We start from the raw sequence: 12871 nt of genomic DNA, 5'->3' as shown, positions 1-12871 counted from the left end.
GTTGAAGTCCCAAAGAAACAATCCCACACTTGCTGAAGTCCCGCAAACTCGACCCCAGCTGCTGGCTGACAGATTCCAAAACTATCAACACCAAAATAACACCCAATTAATAATTGGGTCTCAATACATAACAATAAGTACATTCTTTGGGTACTTACTACATTACCCCTAGCTTGGCTTATTCAAGCCTAAGACCCAATCCATAAGCCCAAAGTCAATTAGGAATCAAAGCCCAACACATGGCCCAATTTTCCAAATTGGGCCTAGGCCTCTACATGGCCTCATTCTAAGGCCCAACATCATATAATCATTAAGGCCCAAACTATGGCCCATTTATGGCCCAATTTTCCAAATTCGGCCCAAGCCACTTACATGGGCTTTACCCTAGGCCGATTAAATTACTCTAGACCATTTGCTTGATCTTGGATAGCCCATTTAATAACCCAATCATCAAGGCCTAATAGAAAAGCCCAACAATAAACCCAAATGAAATTAGGGTTTCACATAAAATGATGATTAGGGTTAAGTTTCCTACTTAACCCATTAAGGACTTAATCAATTAAGTCCAATATTGCTTAGATTAATTTCTATCAATGATTATTATTTAATATTCCAAGTTATTAAATAATTCCCGTGTGTCCCGATTAATTTCCCAAAATTAGGGTTTTGATTGCATTAGGGTTTCCAACCCCAAATACTAGCCCATTTATTAATTTGTTGGACTTTTAGGTTATTTAGGGCTTTATTGGGCCTATCAAACCCACTAGAATGTCATCAAACCCATTAGGGTTTTATTGGGCCAATTAGAGTCTATTAGACTCATTAGGGATTTCACTAAGCCCATTTAGCTTCATTGGGCCCATTAGGCTTACAAGGCCCATTAGGGTTTCAAGCATCCCCAACCGAGTCAACTAACAAGACAAGCACACTGCCACCCGACTCGGCGGCCGGTGGTGACAGCCACCACCCTACGATGGTGGTTTGAGTTTCTTTTCATTATTTTTCTTTCCGGTTACATTTTACAATGCTAATCTCTAAAATAACACACACACAACTAGACTAAACACACATACACACACAACCACCTGTGGTGGCCAGCGATAGTGAGTGGTGGCAGGCACCACCCTATGGTGATGGTGATGCCTTTTCGAGCAATCCAAAAAACACCCACACACATCATCACACCTTCAGCTTGGAGAGGGAAGCCAACCACCCATTTGGTGGTGTATGGCGGTGACAACGGTCATTTCACTTCGGTAGCCACCACCTCATGTTGGTGGCGGTGGTTCCTTTGGGTTCCCAGTCGAATAGCCTCCCCCACACCCAAATCTTAAAGCGGCATTACACCCACATGAACTCACAAAAAACTGTAGCAATGATTCACGGTGGTGGCTCGACTGATCTCGGTGGTTTTGGCTAGAGCGAGTCACCGGCGAAGGGGTAATAGCAAAGAAGGGTGGTGGCGATTTCCCGGAAGCTTGACGGTACCGGTGATGTGGCTGACGACAAAACCACAGATAAGAAGCGATCGAAGCTGCCACACTCCCAATAGAACAGCCCAATAGTGGAAGCAACTGAGCGGTGATCGATCGTCAGCGGCTACATTTTCATCGAAAAGGCGCGACGGCATATGTAACATCGGGACTGGATGGTTGAATGCTCCCGTTGATGGCAACGCGATAGACCAGACTCAATCGTCGCTTGGTGGCCATGGACGGTCGAAAGTAGGCGAAACCTATGATGGCGGCTGGAGGATACCCGGTGGCTGTGAATAAGAACTAGGTTTAGGGTTTTTAGCATGGTAACGGGTGAAGTAAGGTTATATACCTGGTTCTACTAAACATTCTGTCATATTGACATAAAAAGTCCCTCCTCATGACATTTCCTTTCAAAATAAGGCCCATATTTACCATTTAAACCTTCAACATCAAACTACATTACAAATTAAGTCCCATAAATTACCAAACATCCCCCATCTCCTAAAATCTTTACAATTCAGCTCCCTATGTTACCCCTTTTTGACCCCAATATCTTAATTATGACATATTCAACCTTTCCACCTCTTTCACTTTCAAATTAAATCCAAATAATTACCATGGAGCCACTGTCTTCATAAATATTTACAAACTGAGTTCGGAATTCACACTCTTAACCTCTAACTTCTAAAATTATGACAATTATCCCTTCGAGACCATCCTTTTCTATATAATTATTTATTTTAGGGATACTATTCATTCATTAATTTATTTATTTATCTAATAAATAAACAGGTTGTTACATATTTCCCATCTTTTAAACTTGTAAATTAAAATAATGCCTTTTTATGGGATCATAGGATCTCGATACCGATCTTGATAACCCAAAAATGATTCTATATAGAATCATGATCTTAATAACCTTTATTCAAGCATCATATATTATGGTTTTAAAACAAAATTTTGAACAAGAGGAAAACTTAGTCCTCAAAATCATTCCTTACCATTTCTTATGCACCAAACCACTCAAGTAACATAGTCACCATCCTAGGCACACCCTACCTTCCTAGGGTAGCTATGACCAATCTTTGCAAAGCCCTAATACCCTCATATGAATGAAGTCCTCATAACAGGATCACATCTACTTCGTTTTAATCTACTATCTCGAGATGGTCTGATTCCCTGAGAGACCACTCATATTGATTCATCATCGACGAATCCAGTTTGTTTATCCCTCAACCGACTACTTAACTTTTAATAGCTCGAAGCTCCCACTATAAAACAGGTTCACAGACCTAATTATCCATGCAGATCACTTATTCTTGGTCGAGGCTCAGCTAATCCCGCTGGGAGTGACTTGTCACTTCCTAATCAACCACCTTTTCCATCCGAACTTGCAACCTATACCCAAATACTAATAGCGACAATCATTGAAACTGCTCGAACATTGAACTGCCTGAAAGTAGTATGTCGCCACATGGCTGCTTCCCAACATCTACCGAGACCTACCTGGTCTCAATTTGTTTGCCAATCATCTGAATGTTGGTTCTGACCCGGCTGTGGAGCCAAAGGACTCCCACTTAGTCGCCTCACACGACTTTCAAATGAAATCTTTCTCTGGAACTAGTTGCCACTAGTTGTCATGTCATTGAGGCTCTAACAACTTTATGATCTAACCGATCGGGTCCATGCGTCGAATCCTGTCATCATCAAATCCAAGGATAAAAGTGATTGCCACCTAACCGATGGCGGAAACGTCCGGGGGTGGAGAACTTCATGTATAGTATCACAACAATGAGTATAATAGTGCTCAAAGTAAATACAACCATCACAAATATAATTGAAAACGTTACATCAAAGCACATGTTTACATGATTCACATCAATTACATTATGATACGAAATGAACGGTTTGAAGATTTATCATCCCATCCTCAAAACGTTGTTGATTTCCTGTTTTCACTGAATTCCTGAGAATACAAGTAGTTTTGAAAAGTGTCAACACAAAGGTTGGTGAGTTCATAAGAGATTTCGTTAGAAAAGTATACCATTTTCCGTGTAAAAGCGTTAGAATATGTATCCAGAAAATCCAATATTTTCTTTAAAATCTGTGTAATGTAGTCTTATGACCGAAGACCAAAATGTATAAGTAACCTTTCTTACTAATAGAAAATGTTATGTATTTAAATGGACATGGACGCGTTTGAATTAAATGAAATTTCCGTATGTTCTCATGTTTGTTAATACTTTATATATATGTAGTCCTAAATCCGAGGACCGAGAAATAACAAGTATTGACCATACTTAAAGGTATAAATGTGGTTTCAAATGATGTGTAGTCGTAACTACCAAAACCAAAAGTGTACAGTAATATCTGTACTCATTGAGATAAAAAAATGATTTTAAATCGACATAAAACCCATTTAGGTTTTATAAATAAAATCCTGTAAACTTTATGTATTGTTATATCCCTATGTGAGTCACTATAATCATACTATGACTATGTGAACCTACCACGACGTTTCTCAAGCGTCGCGAAAACTGAAATGACATTTGTCACCCGTAGACCTGCAGGTCCCACTGTAGCTAGCAGCAAGGTGTGGGGTGTCAAACCCAATATAGATCTATATACAAGTATCACGTTCTCCCTCCAGGAGATTCTAATTATAACTACCAGGAATTATACCCCACACTCGCACGTACGGGGAGAGAATGTCTCACAATATAGGTTAACAAGTTTACGTGAAATGTGTGTGAATATAAATCTTTTCTGTATGAACGTACCCTTTTTGTACAAGTGTGTTGTGTGATGTATCATAAACTATACCTATTATAGTTTATCTAAAACGTTTGTAATATGTAAGAACTCTTTTATGGAAATGCATAAATTTTATGAATCCATTAAACTATACTTTTTATAGTTTATTATATGTGTTCTAAAATGAATGTATAATATTTATTATGAATGGCTTAGTTTCAGTTCATGATGATAAACTAACAAATAAATGCATTCAATAATTAGAACTTATGATTATACACTTTGCTCAACATAATACAAAGTGTTATGATATTTATATATTGTTGGCTAACTTTAGCCATTCTGCACTGTTTTGGAAAAATCATAGAAAAATCATACAAAGTCGAAAACTAGATCCATCAATTCTGAGAGTTCACAAAATGTGTCTAGTTTACTCATAATTTTTATCACGATTTTTAATGACCTCCAACTTGGGTGAATAAGTCCATAATCACAGACTGATACGGATTGTTGTTTGAAATGATAGGCAGTTTTGTAAAAATCACCATAAATTGTAGAAAAATCGTATGCAGATGTGCAAGTAGTAATTTTAAAGCTAAGAACTTGAAATACTTGCACCTTATACAGTTTTGAAAACAAAAATGTTTACGTTGCCCAAAACAGTCCGTGAATAGAGTTGAGCTTTTCTGATGAAGGCTGTTAGAAAAACTTAGTTACGTTCTTGGTGTTTTAACTTGTATTCCCCCCTGAAAACTTGAGAAAACATGAAAATGTACGGGTATGAACTCACCTTGAGTGATTTTAGTAAATAAGTGTTGAAGAAGAGAAGTGTTCAACCCAAGAACACTTGAAGAATCACTTGAAGATTCGAAGCTCTGACACAATTATGATGGAGTTTGTGTAAGATATCCATAATTTGAGTATAAGAAGTGAAATAATGTAACAACGCAAATTTTCAAACAAAATTTTCATTTAAAATAAAGTGATTTTATTCAACTGATATAATTATTCTAAGTTTCATATCAAAATACAATCATAAAATCCCCAAGATCTCAAAATAACAACAGTGTGTACACATCACGCCGGCGCCTTCCCACGGTCCTCGCTAGTACTTGAAACACATACATAACAACTGTAAGCATAAATGCTTAGTGAGTTCCCCAGTATACTACTTACACATATACGCCTTTCCAGGCCCTGACCTTCCGGTCTACAACACAACGCCTTCCGGCCCGTAACATAATCGCCTTCCGGCCCATAACATATTCGCCTTCCGGCCCATAACATATTGCCTTCCGGCCCATAACATATTGCCTTCCGGCCCATAAACATACACAACACATAATACATTTATCCTAACACATATAGCACATATATCATATATCATATCCGACCTTTCGGTCACATAACATATTGCCTTCCGGCCCATATAAACATACATAGCACGCATAGCAATTACCTTTCCATTTATAGCACTTATAACACATATCATATCCGACCTTCCGGTCACACAGTCAAACCCTTCCGGGTACAGTATAGTGAGAAGACTCACCTCGTGGGTAATGAAAGCTAGCGACTCCTGAAATCACTCGCACTCGATCCGCCGAGCTACAGACTCCCTATAATATCATATATCCCTTATTAATACTTTTATCTTTCAAGACAACTGACCCTAAGAAATCACATGTAGGTCAACTCTGGTCAACGGTCAACGGTCAACTTGACCGGACTCGGCGAGTGCTAAGGCGACTCGGCGAGTCTAGACGTCCTCACCAAATCCTGATGTTCCCTTTCTACTCGTCGAGTATCCCTCTTGACTCGACGAGTTCCTCGTGGAAGAATCGCGGGGCCACCCCGACTCCACTCGCCGAGTCTGAAGAACAGCTCGATGAGTCCCAGTTATTCTTCAAGCTACTCGCCGAGTCTGTTCATTGGACTCAGCGAGTCCATGCCATGCAGTCGATCAAACTGCTTCCTGAGATCAGTATTGTCCTGACCATTCATAGGTTTGGTCCTCCTAAGCTGGTACAACACGTAAGGCCTTCATTTAGGTGCTCATGCTACACCCCAAGGCCTATAATTTACATTTTGACCTAAGGCATAAGGATTCCAATCCAAAACCTCTCTTAATTCCCGAAATACACAGGCATGGGACATTCTGGACCTCTAAAGGTCCTAATACAGGGTTATAATCGTTTGGGGAAACAAGGATAACAATCAATCTAGTCACAAAAGGGTTCCATAAACCCTAAATCCATGCACACATCAACATAGCCGATTATAATCCGAATTGTTACCTGAATAATGCACTCTCTGTGTCCCCAATCCTCAGAACTTGATTCCCTTGCTATTCCTTTAGCCAAACCCTTCTCTTCCTTGCACAATAACTTCTTCAAGATCACCAATGGCCTTCAATCCTTGCTCCAGATGCACACAACCGATTAGGGTTCTTCTCAGTAGGCTAAAGACGGACAATGACGGCCTATAAGTTCATTATATACGTTCCAAAACCAAACGGCTAGGGTTTCCGCTGAACAGCGCAGACTCGTCGAGTTCATAATGGACTTGTCGAGTCCAGTCGCGAACCCGCGACCAAGTCTGTGGTCCTACTCGGCAAGTCTGGCTCCAACTCGCCGAGTCCCCTCCTAAAACACCCCAAAAACAATATTATGACAATACCTGAATTCCAGGCTGTTACAACTCTCCCCCACTAGGACTAGAGTTCGCCCTCGAAGTCTCACTCTGCAAATAACTCCGGATGTTGCTCCCGCATCTCACGCTCCGGCTCCCAAGTCATCTTTGATCCTTTCCGGTGTTGCCACTGAACCAACACCAGAGGTACCTCCTTGTTCCTCAGAACCTTGATCTTCCGATCCCTGATGGCTACTGGTCTCTCGGCGTAATTCAGGCTCGCATCCACCTGAATATCCTCTAATGGAACCACTGCCGATTCATCGGCTATACACTTCCTCAACTGCGATACGTGGAAAGTATTGTGGATCTGTCCCAACTCTACTGGCAACTCCAACCGATAAGCTACCCGGCCTACTCTTGCAATCACACGAAATGGGCCTATAAACCGGGGCCCCAACTTGCCCCTCTTCCTGAACCGGATCACTCCCTTCCAAGGAGAAACCTTCAGGAGAACGAAGTCGCCAACCTGAAATTCAAGCTCGGACCGGCGTCTGTCCGCATAACTCTTCTGTCGGCTCTGGGCGGTCAATAACCTCTGTCTAACCTACTGAATCTGCTCTGTCGTCTGAAGTACGATCTCCGTACTGCCCATCACTCTCTGTCCCACCTCTCCCTAGCAAATGGGGGTCCGACACCTCCTACCATACAACAACTCAAAAGGTGGCATACCAATGCTCGAATGATGGCTGTTGTTGTAGGAAAACTCTGCCAAGGGTAAATGCGCATCCCAGCTACCCCCGAAGTCTAACACACACGCTCGAAGCATGTCCTCCAATGTCTGAATCGTCCGCTCGCTCTGACCGTCTGTCTGGGGATGGTATGCGGTACTAAAATGCAGTTTAGTACCCAGCTCCTCATGGAATTTCTTCCAGAACCTGGAAGTGAAGCGTACATCACGGTCCGAAACAATCGAGATCGGCACTCCATGCCGAGATACTACTTCCCTCACGTATATCTCCGCCAACTTCTCCGCTGATGAACTCTCGCTGATGGCAAGGAAATGTGCACTCTTCGTCAACCTATCCACAATCACCCAAATTGCATCGACTCCCCTGGCAGTTCTCGGCAATTTGGTGATGAAATCCATAGTAATCTGTTCCCACTTCCACTCAGGAATCTCCAAAGGCTGCAACTTGCCATGCGGTCTCTGGTGCTCGGCCTTAACCCTACGGCAGGTCAAACACCTCTCAACGAACCAGGCGACGTCTCTCTTCATACAAGGCCACCAGTATTCCTTCCTCAAGTCCAAATACATCTTTGTAGCACCGGGATAAATCGAGAATTTCGATCTGTGAGCCTCTTCCATCAAAGTAGCACGCGTACCGCCCACGAACGGTACCCAAATCCGACCCTGAAACGTCAGAAGTCCTCGTCCTTCCTTAACGAACTCTGAGATTAACCCAATGACCCGCTCTTTCTTCTGCATCTCGGATCTCACAGCCTCGGCCTGCGCCCCACGAATAGCATCCAATATCGGAGTCATCACCGTCAGTCTCAGACATACATCTCGCAATGGAGTGCTCTCCGCCCTGCGGCTCAATGCATCGGCTACCACATTAGCCTTGCCCGGGTGGTATAGGATTTCACAGTCATAATCCTTGACCACATCCAACCATCTCCTCTGACGCATATTTAGGTTGGGTTGATCCATCAAATACTTCAAACTCTTATGGTCCGTGTATATCGTACATCGAACCCCATACAGGTAGTGACACCAAATCTTGAGAGCGAACACTACTGCCCCCAACTCTAGGTCATGCGTGGGATATCTCGCCTCGTGAGGCTTTAGCTGCCTCGATGCATAAGCTATCACATGACCTCTCTGCATCAACACTGCACCCAGTCCCGAAATCGATGCGTCGCAATATACGACAAAATCTTCCATCCCTTCCGGGAGAGCTAATACCGGGGCTTCGCACAATCTCTGGCGAAGTGTCTCGAAAGAAGTCTGTTGCTCGGGTCCCCATGAGAATGCAACACCCTTCCGGGTCAATCTGGTGAGCGGTACTACGATCTTGGAGAAGTCCCTAATAAACCTCCGATAGTACCCTGCCAACCCAAGGAAACTCCTGATCTCGGAAGGTGACTTCGGTACCTCCCAACTCATCACTGCCTCAACCTTGGCCGGATCGACCAATATCCCTGCCTGATTAACAACATGTCCAAGGAATTGGACCTCCCGCAACCAGAAGTCACATTTGGAGAATTTTGCATATAGCTTCTCCGACCTCAGTACCTCAAGGGCCTCCCTCAAATGTCCCTCATGCTGCTCTCTAGATCGCGAATACACTAAGATGTCGTCGATAAATACAATCACTGACCGATCCAACATCGGCCTGCATACCCTATTCATGAGGTCCATGAACACCACCGGGGCATTGGTGAGCCCGAAAGGCATCACCACAAACTCGTAATGCCCATATTGCGTCCTAAATGCTGTCTTCTGGACGTCCTCATCCCGCACTCTTACCTGATGGTACCCTGACCTCAGATCAATCTTGGAGAACCAAGATGCCCCTTGCAACTGATCGAATAAATCATCGATCCTCGGTAACGGATAGCGGTTCTTGACCGTCACTTTGTTCAACTCCCAGTAATCAATGCACATCCGGTGTGAACCATCCTTCTTCTTGACGAACAGGATCGGTGCTCCCCATGGTGAGCTGCTCGGCCGAATAAATCCCTTCCCCAGCAACTCCTGGAGTTGCGAGGACAACTCTTGCATCTTTGGAGGTGCGAGACGATAAGGCACCTTCGCAATAGGCGCAACCCCCGAAATCAGGTCGATACCAAACTCTACTTGCCTCGCAGGAGGTACTCCCGGCAGCTCCTCGGGAAAAACATCTGAAAACTCGCGCACCACTGGAACTTCTTCCACTGACCTCGGTCTCTCGGAAGCCTCCCGCATATCCATCACATACGCTACAAAACCTTTACATCCCTGCTGTAGACATTGCCTCACCCTAGCGGCCGAACAAAAAGCTGATCCTGAACGGGTACCCTCGCTGTACACCGTAAGAACTCCCCCACTAGGGTCTCGTATAGTCACCAGCTGGCGCTCACAGTCGATGACAGCGCTGAATCGACTCAACCAGTCCATGCCCACGATGACACAGACATCACCCATCGCAATAGGAATTAGGTCAATCGGAAACTCAACCCCGAAAATCTCTAGTGCGCACCCCCGAAGAACCTCCGTGGCACAAATCACCTTCTCGGCCGCTATAGAAACGCTCAGAGGCCGACTTAACGGCTCACGACTACTGCTGATATGCTGACTAAAAGCTAAAGATACAAAGGACCTACTCGCACCCGAGTCAAATAACACTAGAGCAAGCATAGAGTTCACAAGAAAAGTACCTACACATATATTAACATAAGCATAACATTTCGACTTTAAATAAATACATGAATTACAGCATACCTACCACAACATCGGGCGCAGCGCGGACCTCCTCCGCAATCAGTTGAAAGGCTCTCCCGCGAGCCCTCGGGGCCTCGACCTTCGCCGGTCGAGTCTCAGTAGTCCTGGTAGTAGGTGTAGATCCCTGACGAAGCTGCGGGCACTCAGCCTTCCGATGGCCTGTCTGGTTGCAATGAAAACAAACCATAAACCCCTTAGGACAATCCCTGGCAATGTGTCCTTCCTTGCCACACTTGTAGAAACCACCAGCTTGGCACGCCCCCTCATGACCCTTGCCGCACTTTCCGCAAGTGCGGCCCTTCGGACCTCCCGTCTTCAAATCAGCGGACTTGGTCCGCTTGGCTGCCGGCTGAGACTGAGTCGGCCGCCGGTCCACTTGCCGAGACTCGGCCTCCTCCCTGGCCTGGGTCTCCAACTCGATCTCGCGCTTCCTGGCATTCGCCTGAAGCTCAGTGAAAGTACGATAGGTGGATTTTGACACAAACTCCCGGATATCCCTCCTCAAAACGCCTAAGTACCGGCTCATCCGCGACTGCTCTGTAGACACCAGCTCGGGGCAGAACATCGCCCTCTCGTGAAACTTCCGTGTGACCACCGCAACCGAATCAGTACCCTGCTTAAGGGTCAAGAACTCCTGAATCAATCGTTCCATCTCCACTGGGGGAACGTACTCGTCCCTGAACATGTCAGTAAACCTCTCCCATGTCACTGCTGTAATCTCCGCCAGAGTGAAGTTCGCCGTCACGAACTTCCACCAATCCTTCGCTCCCAGACGGAGCTGGTTCAAAGCGAACCGTACCCTCAGGTGCTCCGGGCATGAGCAAGTGTAGAAGCACCCTTCAATGTCGGCGATCCACCTCATCGCAGCGATCGGATCCTGCGTCCCATCGAACTCAGGGGGTTTCGTGTTGCTGAGTTCCCGAAATAGCAACGAATCGCCCCCTTGCGGCCTGGCAGCGGCCACGGCTGCGGTAGCGGCAACGGCTGCAGCCTCAGTCAGTGCGGCGTACCGCTCTTCGAACGTCTCCATCAGAGTGGTCTTAATAGACCCAAACATCTCCGGGATCTCAGCCCGGATCGCTGCAGCTAACTCCTCCTGAATCATCTGACGAATATCCTCGTCGCTCACACTGCTCGAACTCGCCCCGTGGCGTGTGGTAACCATGATGTCTCTGAAATACAACATAAAATTATCAGAGACTCCATCAAGTACAATTGTACTCAATAACGCAACCCTACTCAGTCTCCGATATCCAGGAATTCTTACTTGGGTCTTCCACTGACCCGGTGTCTTCGGTAGTACGAGCCCAATACTACCGACCACACCGTATCAGCATTCGTCCCAAATCTTCCTCCCCAAACCCCGAATAGTGAGTACTCTACTTTTGATATGCACTATCTACCTGCACGCTACCAAATATCTCATATCGGCAAACTCCCTAGACTAAGGCATCACAAATCAGGCCACTCTAGTCCTATCATGAATACCTAGTCTTCTAGCATGCATAACAATTCATAATTCATTGCATAACATAACATTGTAAGGTATTACGGGGATATTTACCGTTCGGGCGCTGGCTGATCGTACACACTGCTTCTTTCTTGTTTACCACTTTACCATTTATAAAAGTTTAGGCCTTTATTATTTTTAAAAGATTTTCCTCAAATCCTCGGTTTGAGTTCAGTTACACCCGAAGGTACACCCGAATCCCTCAAACCAAGGCTCTGATACCAATTGTAACAACGCAAATTTTCAAACAAATTTTTCATTTAAAATAAAGTGATTTTATTCAACTGATATAATTATTCTAAGTTTCATATCAAAATACAATCATAAAATCCCCAAGATCTCAAAATAACAACAGTGTGTACACATCACGCCGGCGCCTTCCCACGGTCCTCGCTAGTACCTGAAACACATACATAACAACTGTAAGCATAAATGCTTAGTGAGTTCCCCAGTATACTACTTACACATATACGCCTTTCCAGGCCCTGACCTTCCGGTCTACAACACAACGCCTTCCGGCCCGTAACATAATCGCCTTCCGGCCCATAACATATTCGCCTTCCGGCCCATAACATATTGCCTTCCGGCCCATAACATATTGCCTTCCGGCCCATAAACATACACAACACATAATACATTTATCCTAACACATATAGCACATATATCATATATCATATCCGACCTTTCGGTCACATAACATATTGCCTTCCGGCCCATATAAACATACATAGCACGCATAGCAATTACCTTTCCATTTATAGCACTTATAACACATATCATATCCGACCTTCCGGTCACACAGTCAAACCCTTCCGGGTACAGTATAGTGAGAAGACTCACCTCGTGGGTAATGAAAGCTAGCGACTCCTGAAATCACTCGCACTCGATCCGCCTAGCTACAGACTCCCTATAATATCATATATCCCTTATTAATACTTTTATCTTTTAAGACAACTGACCCTAAGAAATCACATGTAGGTCAACTCTGGTCAACGGTCAACGGTCAACTTG

The sequence above is a fragment of the Lactuca saligna genome, chromosome 6 (assembly GCF_052625555.1).
Source record: "Lactuca saligna cultivar CGN05327 chromosome 6, ASM5262555v1, whole genome shotgun sequence".
NCBI classification, from domain to species: Eukaryota; Viridiplantae; Streptophyta; class Magnoliopsida; order Asterales; family Asteraceae; genus Lactuca; species Lactuca saligna.
Note: the sequence above shows the minus strand (reverse complement) of the source record.